The sequence below is a fragment of the Panulirus ornatus genome, chromosome 50, assembly GCF_036320965.1.
Source record: "Panulirus ornatus isolate Po-2019 chromosome 50, ASM3632096v1, whole genome shotgun sequence".
NCBI lineage: Eukaryota > Metazoa > Arthropoda > Malacostraca > Decapoda > Palinuridae > Panulirus > Panulirus ornatus.
Window position 1 is genome coordinate 4,204,073 of NC_092273.1, and position 14,566 is coordinate 4,218,638.

The 14,566-nt window shown below is 39.9% G+C and overlaps 2 long non-coding RNA genes across 4 annotated transcripts; one reads left to right on the forward strand and one right to left on the reverse strand.

Annotated features, from left to right (window-relative positions):
- Positions 1-432: 432 nt before the first annotated feature.
- LOC139764515 (uncharacterized) lies at positions 433-9,583 on the reverse strand. Of its 3 annotated transcripts, none has more exons than XR_011716395.1 (3): positions 9,060-9,583; positions 5,686-5,853; positions 433-3,604 (listed from the first exon to the last, which is right to left on the reverse strand). It is a non-coding gene; the product is annotated as an uncharacterized lncRNA (long non-coding RNA). The 3 variants fall into 3 exon arrangements; XR_011716393.1 differs by lacking the exon at positions 9,060-9,583 and adding an exon at positions 6,298-9,019; XR_011716394.1 differs by lacking the exon at positions 9,060-9,583 and adding an exon at positions 8,741-8,817.
- LOC139764516 (uncharacterized) lies at positions 7,660-14,566 on the forward strand. The gene is made up of 2 exons (XR_011716396.1): positions 7,660-7,784; positions 11,807-14,566. It is a non-coding gene; the product is annotated as an uncharacterized lncRNA (long non-coding RNA).

Here is a 14,566-nt window from a genome sequence, read left to right on the forward strand (position 1 = left end):
ACACGATACCATTCTGCAGGGCCTAAAACCCATTTAAAACACCTACCTCGTGTCATGGCAAGATATTCCCCAGGGGTGGTCCGTTCCGCTCAGAAGCTGACCACGTCGAAGAGTGAGCTCAGAGTGGAAGTGGAGCCCTCCACTGACCAGGGGACTGCTCCTACGTGGCCACTTGTATATTTTTCTAAAGCAACAGGCAGGTTCAACAAGCATGTCTGTTGGGTCTATCTAGTTATCCCATCCGGTCAGCCTACTGTGTCTTTCCTAAGTCAGTGGATGGGCTCTGCCTGTCGTGTCTTTATCTAAAACAACAGGTGGAGTTGGAGCAGAAGGCCCCAGTCGGATTTAAAGCATTATTATAAGTGCATCAATTCGCTGTACATACGAAGGTTTACTTTTGTTCTTTTGGTACTAATTCAAAATTAAATGAAATTCTATTTCTTACACGAATCTAATTTTTCATCATGAAATCATTGTATGTAAAGTACATTTAATATATTCCAATCATATGATTTCCCATTGCTTAAAAAAAAATTCAAAATAGGTAGACTGTAAATATACATTTAAAAACTTCAAAGATTACTAACCTAAGATATACATTATGATGAAGAAATGATGCAAAATAATGGAAGATGGTTATCGACAAAGACATAGGTCACATACATAGTGAGAAAGTGTTTGTTGTCTTAGTTTTCATACGTAAACAAAGTGTAAGACTTTTCGGCTGGTTGATGTATCTTTGATGACGGCCACAATGACCTTGGCAGTCAACAAGCGTAAAGACCAACCAACCAGCCAGCCGGTCTTGATATGGGGAAACATCTCGTGATCGCACGAGTCGATTCTCCGCCATGAGATGTTTCCCCGAGTAAAATATGCAGGGGCATATAGCACCTTTGGCAAGCAATGAAATTGCCCCCCCCCCCCCCGTTTGCCTGAAAATGTACATGCGGTGGATGTATATAGAAATATATAGTGCAATAAACTGTTGAAGAATTAGGGGAAACTTAAATTTACATAAACTCTTTAAAGACTTATTTGATCAAAATTGTAACGTAGAAGCAGTAAGGCAACTGATAGTAGCAAAATATTACTATAGTTGAAAAGTAGGCGTTTCTTTTTATCATTATTTCAATTTAGAAACAAGTTTTTTTTCTATCTAAAAATAGATACCCTGAATTTTCGCATTTTTCCCAGAAAAATGGATTCCCTATAGAAAATCATTAAAACTTTTTTTTTTCAGAAAAATAGATTTCCTTTAGAAAGTCATTAAAAGTATTTTTCCCAGAAAAATAGATTTCCTTTAGAAAGTCATTAAAACAAGTATTTTTCATGCTGAACACAAATACGGTGCTAACATACCGTTTAGTCGTCTTTATGACATTCAGTTAAGCTGGTAAATGAAGTAAATTTAAAAAATAGTCTGATACTTTGCATCGTATTTACTGAATATGTATCGGTAACTTAAGAGCTTTAGGATATATTTTCCATAACTATTTCAAGTATAGAAATGTTTGAATATCTTGTCTTAAGATTTTGAAACTTTTTTTTTTTAAAAAATTGAACTATTTTTCTTCAAATTTTGGTATTTTTCTTAGAAAAATATATTTCTTTAAAGACCCAATACAATGAAGTACTTTTTATGCTGGATACAAATCTGGTGTTAAAATATCCTTTAGTCGTCTTCATGACATTCATTTAAGATGTTAACTTTAAACTATTTTCTGCTCCTTTGCATCGTATTTGCTGGGTATGTATAGGTAACTGAGAGCTTTATGGTACATTTTCCATAATTTTCTCAATTATAGAAGTGTTGAAATGTTTTATCTTTCACATTTAAAGCAAATAGTTTTTTGAGCTAAAGAATACCCTGAACTATTTAATACCTTCAATTTTTGGCATTTTTCTCAGAAAACTATATTTCCTTTAAAAACTTATGTGAAGAATACAAATCGTGGTGTTAAAATGTCGTTTTGTCGTCTTTATGACATTCATTTAAGCTGTTTAATGTTGTCAGTTCTAGAATATTTTCTATTTCTTTGTTTCGTATCTTCTGATGCATTAATTGATTAAAGCATTATATTTTCCATGACTATATCAAGTATAGAAATATTTGAATATCTCATCCTTCAATCTTAAAGCACAAAGTTTTTTGAGCTAATGGCGTCCTAGCTCCGTCTCTTCGATGTATATCAACAGACGCATATTTCTCTCTTATGTCTTGCTGATGATGTGATTATTAGACGATAGTGCACTTGGGAACTTATCGTGTTTCATTTTCCCAGTAGACTCATATATATATATATATATATATATATATATATATATATATATATATATATATATATATATATATATATATATTCTTTCACACTATTCGCCATTTCCCGAGATAGCGTTAAGAACAGAGGACTGGGCCTTTGAGGGAATATCCTCACCTGGCCCCCTTCTCTGCTCCTTCTTTTGGAAAATTAAAAAAAAAAAAAACGAGAGGGGAGGATTTCCAGCCCCCGCTCCCTTCCCTCTTAGTCGCCTTCTACGACACGCAGGGAATACGTAGGAAGTATTCTTTCTCCCCTATCCCCACGGATAATATATATATATATATATATATATATATATATATATATATATATATATATATATATATATATAAATATATATACACGGATTTGATCCATGCATGATTCGAACATGAATTAATTTACCACATTTTCCACAAAACATACATCCACCTACAGTACTCTATATGGCTACACATGGGCTGGCCTGTGCCAGTATAGCACACCCGAGAAAGAGCTGTTTTTGACAAGATCTCAAGACAAGTTTAGTTGTGGAGAATCTTCACGTACACACAATACATACAAAAAAAAATAAAATTGTCTTTTCTTTGTGTCTTACAACATCAAATGTAGATGAAATATTGTTTGCGAGACTAGGCATCACTAGACAACCGACCTGCGTGTGATACCTGATGATGTTTCTCTGTTGGCCGGACACTATTACTACCCACGTAAGGTGACGCTTCCTTAAAAAATATTTTTCCATAAAAGCCGAAAAAGTGAATCGTCTTGCCTGTGCCTGATATCTCTTGCATAACAGCAGCAAGGTCGCTCGTCACGAATGACATGAGTATGTTCCCGTTGTTCAGAGAGCTATCTCTCCATTTCTGGAACTCAAACTTTACCTCCGATATTGAAGGAAAAGCCTCGCACATTTCCTGCACCAGAGCCGGCATGTTGTTGGTGACCACGACGTAAGGGATGCCGGACACATTGGCCTTCATGAGGGCCGGTACAGGAGCCAATGGATGTACCCATGTCACTACCTGCTCCTCACTCGAATCCATTGGAATGTGGACGTAATTCTTGACGCAGGTGGTCGCCAGCAGACTGTTCTTTGTCTTAATGTCGTTGACGGTGACCAGAATCAACTTGTCGGTAATGAATTCTACACCTTCGATGTTGTTCTCACCGAGGACCCTGCAGATGCCACGTTCAATCTGCGCCGGCTCGTCCGCCTGGCTCAACGACACGATGAAACATTTGTTACGAAACAGAGGATTCTGAGCCATCAGCTTCTTCAGGAGAAGGGCGTCCATGATCTGGAAAATGACACCAGGTTAGCGAGTTCAGCCATCATCATCATGACCTGAAAGATGACGTGGACCAACAACAACATTGGTATAAAGGAGACAAAATTGAAGGTGGAAAGATGGAGTGAAAAATATTTTGGGGCGATCGGGGCCTGAACATACAGGAGGGTGAGAGGCGTGCAATGAATAAAGTGAACTGGAACGATGTGGTATACCTGGGTCGACGTGCTGTCAATGAACTGATCCAGGGCATGTGAAACGTCTGGGGTAAACCATGGAAAGGTCTGTGGGGCCTGGATGTGGATAGAAAGCTTGTGGTTTCGGTGCATTACACATGACAACTAGAGACTGAGTGTGAACGAATGTGGCCTTTCTGTCTGTTTTCCTGGCACTACCTTGCTGAAGCAGGAGGTAGCGATAGGAATGGATGAAGGCAACTATGAGATATATATATATATATATATATATATATATATATATATATATATATATATATATATATATATATATAATGACCCAACTGAGCCAATAGACTGCCAAGCATACTGTGACCACTCACTTTCCTGTAAGCTAAGGAAAGGCCACGAATATTCTTACGTTTAATTTCTTAATTTAATAATAATTGTATAATGTAGCATGCAATTCTACACATTTGCTAATAATAATAAGCAAAACACACTAGTTCACCTAATTCATAAGCGTATGGGAAAATTTAATAACAACATCCTGTGGCTAAGCACAAGTGAATTCCCTCTTTCAGTACAGAACTGATATGCGAAGGAATAGTAATGGAAAATGCTTTTAAACAATCTAAACTCAAAACAAGCAGTACACTATTTTCTGTTGTGCACCATAACTAGCGGCTCTTTTCTGTCTCTTGGTGTTAAAAGTTCATGTAAGGTCGCATCAACTGGTTACATGTCCCTAACATATAATCTTAGCTGTGTAGACGACCGGTTGCACGGGAATCCGGGCCCTAGGGAATCCCTTCTTAGCGACGAGCCATGTCTTCCGGTCAGTGCGGTCTGTACGTGCCCGGCAAGTGCTGTATTCCCATGCATCGCTGCGCACCAGCAGGCGTATGTCCTTGGTATACAGCTCACTGCGTCGATTCTCTCTATACCTGTCTAGCACTCGGCCCCTATTGTTGCTCTGTTGCAACTTTTAAGTTTCTCAGTGTCTCCTGTAGACATTATTATTGGCTCGTAACCCCTTACAAAGGGGGTCGAGTCTTGGAAGCTAGAGATCCTGTTACGAAGTGAGATATGACTTACAGGCTTTGTGAGATGTGTTAGCGTTACGCCCACTAGGTTGTGGACACTTTCTCCATGGTGGGCGGATACTCAGTGACCTTTTGTCTTTGCTCTGCGTAATGTAGGATGTCATTCGTTGTATTTCCAAGGAAATCATTTCAACCCTTGGTTAATTACTACACAAACTATTCACTTCGTACTAGACATAATTTCGTTGTCACTTTTGATTGTCATTGTCTCCCTGTATTTTCTCACTCGAACACCACGAATATTACAATTCAAAGGTAATATTCTCTAATAGGGGACCTGCTATGGACGATGATGTCTCGTACGTTTAACACTAGACTCTTATTGCTGCAAACTTACAATTACAACCTCGATACAAACTATCAAAGAACTTCAAAAGTATGACTTCTCTTACCGTCTGATGTTTTATTTACTACTAAACAATTCTAACAGAATATCCTTCATCGGTAATATCGCGATGCTTGAGTGAGACGTGCGATTGAACACATGATCCATAAACTTGGAAACAAATGTTACACCTACGTTAGCCTAATGTTTACTTACCCACACACACAAACCTAATAATGCCGTCAGAGTGTGGTATGTAGTCTTAAAATTAGTGTAAACACCTGAAGAACTTGTTCATATTCGTTCCACTGCCAATCACAATTTGACGTGTATCGAACGTGATGCAAATACGACCTGTTCCATGTTGAGGCGTCGTTGGTCGAGCCTCACCAACGAACGGCTCGTCATGTAAACGGTCGTAATTACAGAGCACGACAGATGTTGTACGGCTTAGTTTACCTTTAGGAATGACACGGAACTTACTGCGTCTGGGAAATGCTATTACAGATGACGTCAACGAAGACGCGAGGGTGTGTTGCCTTGCAGCAGCCGAGCGAGCTGAGTGGACGTCAGATGTCGGGAACACTTGAGGTACACTGGTGACAAACACGCGAGAGTATTATCTTATCTTCGCCAATCTTTCAAGCGCGCCTGCGGGATGACGTAATGGGAACTAGTGACACATGATTTTCTTTTTTTTGACACAAATGTTATCCGAGTTTATGACATTTAAATTTACATCAAATGTTTTAAGAAGAATTGGCTACTCTGTCTAAGCCCCCCCCACCCCCAACCCTGAGTTGCGATGTGTGTGTGTGTGTAAAGACACGTCAGTTTATGCCTGAATGATGTCTGTTCTTTGCCAGTGACAGTAACCGTCATGTGGTATGACTGACATAGGTCACTTATACCTCTGAGTGTATGATAACATCTTATGTGTGTGTATATATATTATACGTGATTCAGCTGCTAAGCAGTTAACGGACGGGAACACCATTTCTTGTGTACATTCGTTGAATGGGAATAATTTTTGAAGTGAAATTACTTACCTAATATTACCTAATGATTTGATTATACACCACTTACGGTACTTACATTAAAATTACTGTAGAATGTCTGGTGTAAGTGTGAAAGGTTCGACTACGCCGTGAAGGGACGTGTCCAGTTCACGTAAATTGATGCAATCCTCAACCTTTCTTGCTGTGCGTCATCATCTGGTAGTGATGCGTGGTAGCTTTTGTGTTTGGTAATATGTGTGGTACCTGATGTGTCTGGTAGTGGTGTGTGGTAGCTATTTTGTCTGGTAGTGGTGTGGTAGCTATTGTGTTTGGTAGTGATGTGTGTGTGGTTGTGGTGTGTGGTACCTGTTGTGTTTGGTAGTGGTGTGGTACCTACTGTCTGGTAGTAGTCTGTGGTAGCTTTTGCGTCTGGTAGAGGTGTTGTACCTGGTGTGTCTGGCAGTGGTGTGTGGTGCCTATTGTGTCTGGTAGTGGTGTGTGGTACCTATTATGTCTGGTAGTGGTGTGTGGTACCTGGTGTGTCTGGTAATGGTGTGTGGTACCCAGTGTCTAGTAGTGGTGTGTGGTACCTACTGAGTCTGGTAATGATGTGTGGTACCTATTGTGTCTGGTAGTGATGTGTGGTACCTATTGTCCGGTAGTGGTGTATAGTATTTATTGTCTGGTAGTGGTGTGACACCTAGTGTCTGGTAGTAATGTGTGGTACCTAGTGTCTGGTAGTAATGTGTGGTACCTGGTGTCTGGTAGTGTGAGGGACGGTTATAATAATTCACAAGATACAGACCCGCTTTTCTCTTATGATTGTAACTGCTTGAGTATGACAGCACTACGCTTGGGTATGACATGACAATCCTAGAGTAGTACATTAATGACTTGGGTACGACAGTACGATCCTTGAGAACGACAGTACGACGCTCAGTGCTGACCTGAAGTGTTCGAAACGTTTACAGCCAACGACTTGTGAACGTTATCAGGATAGGCGTCCTGTTGTTGACATGATCATGATAATCTGATGATATCTGTGGTTGACAGACGACAATAATCTCACATATCATGAACTAGACCAGTAAAACATAAACACGTCTACGATATCACGTTCACAGGGGTACCAACTGTTACCACAGAGAAGCCGTCAAAATCCTTCATGTTATAATAATGTATTAAAAACCGTAGGGTAACTTTCCCGTCCTTATTGCTAAAAACCGATGCTTTGTCAGAAGTCACAAAAGCCTTTACGTAGAAAAAAACATTTTTAGTAATGATAATCCAAGTTTTCTTTAGCAACTCGTTAGAGATGATGGATGATATTTTTTTCTGCAGGGAAATCCTTAAGTGGAATACAATTGATGCTATAAAGAAAAATTATAGTAATCAGTCACTACTGGGGTTGAATATTGTCTTCAATACGAAGATTAAGGGATGGTTTTGTGTTGGCACCACTGATTGTTGGGCTAGGTATCAATGCCAGTTGCCGTTTCAGGAGCAGGCACTTGCTCGGCTGCTTGGAGGCAACACAACAGCTTTCTCGTAGCAACTGGCTCTTTGCCACTACATATTCACGCAGTAAGTGTAATTCACGTGTTGTGCCTTCTTACAAATAAGAGTGAAGTGAAGTAACTCCGTTTTGAATTTTGACCATGGACTGTGAAGAACAGTGACGCGTCTGGCAGCGCACGTCAGTGAGCATCATGTTTACTTCGTAAAAGGAAACTTTACACAGACTAAAGAATATGTTATACACTAGAATATGTATTATACAGTAGAATATGCGTTGTGCACTAAATTGTGTTATACACAAGAATATGTTATACACTAAAATATTTTTTTCACTACTTTTCATCCAGTAATTTTATAAAAAAAAAACAAAAAAAAACAGCAGTTCCGCAGACAGCTGGTGCACTGAAAAGCTGAGAAAAAAAGTTTAATTGGGCATGTCATGTATCATACACCATTACCACTACTATAGACACCAGGTACCACACATTACCTGACACAAGTTACCACACCACTACATATCAGACAATTTTACAATACTATCACACCAGGTACCACACACGTCCCACATACACCAGGTACTCTATTCACCAGGTACCACACACCACTACCAGACATATCAGATACCATACATTACCAGATTAAGCAGGTACTATATACGACTATCAGCCACCAGGTACCACAGCCATTACTACACAGGCTAGATACCACATTACACTTTTAGATAAACCAAGTAACACATAGGTACACCATATTAGACACATCAGGTACCAAACACCAGAAGTAGATATTCCTGATACCACCCTTCTACGAGACACCCTAGGTACCACACACCATTACTATACAACACTTCCAGAGACATTGGGTGCCTCACACTGCCACACACGCTAGGACCCCACACATCATTACTATACAACACTACCACGGACAATAGGTATCAATTATCACTTCCAGACGCTGGGTACCCCACACCAATACTGCACATAACCAGAAACAATAGGTACCACACCAGTACTGTACATTACCAGAGACAATAGGTATCATACACCACAATCAGACGGACAATGTTCTGGGTTTACTTGTACCGGACGCGTTCGTGAATGTTGGGGTATAGCGTTTTACATTTACGCCAGATATTCACTTGCGATGTAAGTACCATAGGTGGTCTACAGTGAAGTGATTCAGTAATATTCGGTTGATATTATGATTTCAATAAATATACTTATTTTACTAATATACACTAGATGATAATATACGTCCACTGGACATTTCCGCTGTGCTCCTGTCCGTTCTAGAGATAAACCCGACCTGTGTCAGAATTACAATGCAATAGATGACGTATACCTTCATTGACCAAAAACAGAGCCCATTCCACGAACGATCTAACGTTTCCTTACACTTTAAACACACACAAAACTATAGTGCAAATGGGTACACACGACAACTGATTGGAGTTGCCATAAAGATCATTCTTTTTCCACTGACTTTTTATAGTTTTCATTTTTACGAGAAAACTCCGGTCGTAAGACTATCATTTGTGTTAAAGATGCGACTAAAGGTACTTAACATCTTTTATCTCAAACTGTGAATGAATATTTGTCCAGAATTAGAAGACATTTGCGTTGGCACCACTGGTTGACTGGGTGTGACTGTCCCCTCTGATTCTGAGTCACAGACACACTCGTTTGCGTCAAGGAAACGTGTAATCTTGCACAGTGACGGACCTCGTCTGGTTCCACTTGATACGCATTCGCGGGCCGCCCAGGGTCGAGCGCACAGGTTCGAATCCTTGTTGCAGCAGTCGGGCCACAGTCAACCCAGCTGTTCATCCACCCTTACGGATGTTCTGACTCTGAGTGAAACGAAGCTCAAAGGTAAAGGGGAAGAGTGGTTTGGTAAAGTCTTGGGAGTAAAGTTAGGGGTTGGTGAGAGGACAAGAGCTAAGGAAGGAATAGCACTACTCCCAAAGCAGTCGTGGGAGTATGTGACAGGTGTAAGAAAGTAAATTCTACATTGATGTCGGTACTGAAAATGGTTGGAGAGCAATGAGTGATTATTGGTGCTTATGCACCTGGTCATGAAAGATCATGAGAGGCAAGTGTTTTGGGAGCAGCTGAGTGAGTGTGTCAGCAGCTTTGATGCACGAGACTTGTGGATGGAAATGGTGAAGAGCTTGTGAATTTATGCGCTGAAAGAAGACTGGTGATTGGGAATACCTGGTTTAAAAAGAGAGATGTACGTAAGTATACGTATGTGAGAAGGAGAGATAGTCAAAGGGCATTACTGAACTACGTGTTAACTGATAGACATGTAAAAGAGACTCTTGGATGTTAATGTGCTGAAAGGGGCAGTTGGAGGGATGTCTGTTTACTGTCTTGTGGTGGCGAAGGTGAAGATGTGTAGAGGCTTTCAGAAAAGAAGAGAGAGTGTTGGGAAGAGAATGATAAGAGTAAGTGAGCATGCAAAAGAGACTTGTGTGAGTAAGTACCAGGAGAGATTGAGTGTAGAATGGTAAAAGGAGAGAGCAAATGACGTGAAGGGAGTGGGTGAGGAGTGGGATATATTTAGGGAAGCAGTGATGGCTTGGGCAGATTAGAAAGGGTAGTGAGTGATGGGATGAAGAAGTTGTTAGTGAAAGAGAAAAGAGAATCGTTTGGACGATACTTGCAAGGAAGGAGTGCAAATGACTGGGAGATATATAAAAGAAAGCGGCAGGAGGTCAAGAGAAAGGTGCAAGGCTTGGAAAAGAGGGCAAATGAGAGTTTGGGTGAGAGAGTTTTATTAAACTTTAGGGAGAATAAAAAGATGTTTTGGAAGGTGGTAAATAATGTGCGTAAGACAAGAGAACGAATGGGAACATTGGTGAAGCGGGCAAGTGGGGAAGTACTAACAGGTGGCGATGAAGTGAGAAGGACATGGAGTGAGTATTTTGAAGGTGTGTTGAATATGTTTGATGTACATACAGTCACAAAACCTAGTGGATTTTGCCATATTCCTGTATTGCTCAATACTTTCTTCCAACCCTTGCTCATGTCTATTGAATTTGAACCTCTGGAAAAAAAGTAATTCCGTTCATCAACTATTACCCTTTCAAAATTGTTGATGACATCATCTAGTACATGTCTACTTTCACTTGTAGAGTCGTTTAGCTATTGACAATGCCGAGCCCATCAGTGCCTATTTAACCTTCAAAAATGTTTGAACGACTCAGATCTCTGGTCCATCCCTGACAATTCCAGATCATTCCTGAAGAGTTGAATCCTCAAATACCAATCCTCAGCCACACTGGACAATCGTAAATCTAAGGCTGTAGGTGTAGGAACATGAACACGGGGTATTCTTACCGTAGTAACATGTTGTGGAGTGCACATGACCACCCTCTGGTGCACCACCACTGCTCCGAACGTCCCCAGGCACTTCCTCATAAACACCGTCCCTGGAACTCCTGTTGACCAGAGTAACAGCAGGTCGTAGACTGTCAGGCCGTGGCGCCACTACTGCCAACCCAGACGTGAAGTCTTCCACTTGAACCTCAATGTAGCACCATAACAGCTCGCTACGCCTCTATAGAATACGACCCGCTGCCATCATGTCATATTAGCTGTGCCTCGTACCCGCTCATGATAACCAGGCAGGGAGAATCAGAGATGACAGTTCTCTACATCTTGTATTCTCGTTCCAATCAACAACACCAACAATATAAAGCGCGTCTTGTGGCCAAACTCAGCATTAAAACAAAACAACATACCTTTGCGTAAACACAACTAGAATGGATAAATTGATATTGTTACACACTAGTGACCACTATAATAACCACCAGTTTCCCTAAGGTCCTTAGCCAGTACGTTTACCGCAACAAAATTCCCTTGATTACTGTAAACAGGTGTTTAAGGTTATAAAATATCAAGTACCTCTTAAGTTGGCATTTCATAATAAACCTATTTCTCTACAACAATTGTATAGAATTTGTTATTATGTACAGTTATTTATGTGTATGGTAAACTAAAGGTGTCGTCAGAATGTTGCCGTTCACAGTGATCCGGGCCATGTATCGAGACTATGGTAATTAGTGGCCTGTTGTTATTTTCCAGACCATGGACCTGGAAATACTGAAGAAGATGGTAGCAGACGATCCTGCCATGTGGGCGAGGTGCTTCATCATCTCCTACGATTTCTGCGAACTTCCCTCCCAGACAAAGCGAAACATCTGTCGTGTTCTGGGCGAGGAGAATATGGTAGCCATGGAGTTTATAGCCGACCGATTAATCCTGGTCACTGTAAAGGATTCGAACACGCGTGACCACCTGCTAGCAGCTTTCTGTGACATTCACTTGTTAAATAGGCGTGTAGATGACCGCCAATTGCCAGTGATGCCGGTCACACCCCAGGGAAAGACCTTTAAGACGCTATTCATCCACAAGCCCCTTAAGATTGCGCTAAAAGATACGGTCACAACCCAAGGGGAAATACTACAGCCGTCATCCTCCTGTGAGAAACACCGTGGGATATCGCAAGTCAGATACAGGCTTCATCCTGTGGCTCCCGTGTCAGCTCAGGTAATGGCCGCCGTTTCTGGGATACCTTACATTCTCGTCAACACACACAAGTCACTTCTGGCTCAGGAAATTTCAAAAGTCTTTCCACAGTTATCGAGCATAAGGTTTGAATGTCTGCGTTGGCACGGTCAGTCCGTGGTTTGTGGGTCTATAATGTCGTCCGTCACGAGCGATTTGCGGACCACGATAGAAGATCTTTCTGGAGACGGAAAGAGCATTACGTTTGGTGGCTTTTTGTTGCACATGTCGTTAAAGAGCACAGCTCCTCTGACACAGACCACTTCCCTTCCAGACAGGGAAAACTGTGATAACATATACGTTGGATGGTGAGAGAGGATGTAAAAAAAAAAAAGTTAAATAATATTGCACCTAGCTTGCTCTTCTGACCGTTTAGGGATTACTCTGGAACACCTAGAGTCAGTAATAGATAAAATGGCATATTGAATTGAATCATGATTTGCTCTTCTGGTGATTAAAAGGTTACTGATTTGTTAGTTTGCATTGTTATATTGACATGAATTTGATTTTCACAATAAATGTTGTTATACAACCGCCAGTGCGAGGACAACTTAATGAAACGTAAAATATTAAAATTGATGTCTTTTAATTACCTGCACTCATAACTTGTATTATATGTGTTCTTTTAAAAAGGTAATAAAGACATAATAAACTTACAAGTATATGATAATGCAACTAAACTGTGCAGTGATTAAAAGATAAAGCAATAATTCTAACTTTCAGTATAATAGAAGACTATGATGAATACATTTATAATCCCTATTTGAAAATCAGGAGCAAGAATTATGTTGATTTTGGACACTTGTTAGTTGCTATCCATTACTGCTTGGCTCTCTTCCATCATCTTATCTTGTTCAGCTTTACTCTAAAATTATCACCAGTAAGTATAATCAACTTACTCGTCCAAACCCATTGTTTCATATTTAGACTTTCAGAGCATTCCAGTCAAATTCAATTTCTTTGAACCTAAGGAACTAAGGTAAAGGTAAATTCAGTGACAAGTAAATTATATATGAAGGTATTAATTAGAAAGAGATAAGATTTTAAAGGTAACTTGGGTATTTAAATTCCTTGTTAAGATTTTTTGAAGCAAATCTAATGTGGATGTACAAACCAATTTACAATTTTTTACACTACCGTGTTGCTTGTAAACATTTGTCATTATTAAATATTTCAGTGTTCTAAGATGGTATATACAGTGAGATGCTGATTTGAAACTAGTAATTCCTGTGATTCTTTTCATGTTAGGCGTCCCTTTTAGCATTATATGAATGGCGAAAATATGTTGCCAATATGGGCCTCGAGACGTGCAACAAGATGTCTTATACTTCAAGAAATGGCCTAGTGGCGTTGGTTTTTGAAGATGGTGGTGACGAGAGGGATGTGTCATCCAACTACGAAGTGCATGATTGATATTTCTTATTTTGTTTAGCTGTTAAGACGATGAAGAGAACAAAGGAAAAAACCAAGAGAGGAGAGGTTGTAGTGTTAAACCTGCATCCTGGACATTTATGATTAGAGTTTTGTGTCGATCACAGTAATGTACTGAAGAATATACCAATATGGTTGCAAGGTATATCAGTAACTTGAGTATGGTCATAGCCGAAGATAGGAAGTATTAGAGAATGTTTTATGTTACGGTTTTCTTCTAACAAAATTTAGTGCACTTGGTCTACAGAAGTGGAGCTTTCAAGTGAATTTTATTTAGAGTTGCTACTCCCTCCAACACGATGTAAAGGATCTAGCAGCAGTCTTGTAAAAATTTACTTGAATACAATTATGTTACGGTTGAAGTTGATATCTGTTTACATCCCTTGATCCTTCTGTACAGCTAGCTCCACTTTTGATATGAGAAAAAAAATAATAATGTACAAGATGCTGGCTGTGTTCCCAGGACGAAAAGCACACACTCAACCATTATCTGACGGAATCCAAAACTAGAGATTAAAGACTAGATGATAAGGCGACCTTCCATGAACTGCACTATTCATCACCTCCAAGTGCCTATGATTGTGAAAATCATAAACAATAATCCCAGGCTCCTTAATTCTATGTGATTATTTTTTTCAAGTGCTGATGTATCTTTGTCTTGTACATTCTGTATTACTGTGTCCACATTAACAATTATCACCCATACTGGGTGGTTGTGATAGTCTTTTAACTATGCTCATGCACCTTGTTAAGCATGAGCTGATATATTGTTGTACCATGTAAATGGTGTAACACTGTATCGGTTTCTGTCCAGTAAACTTTGTTAATAAAACAGACTGTTTTCTA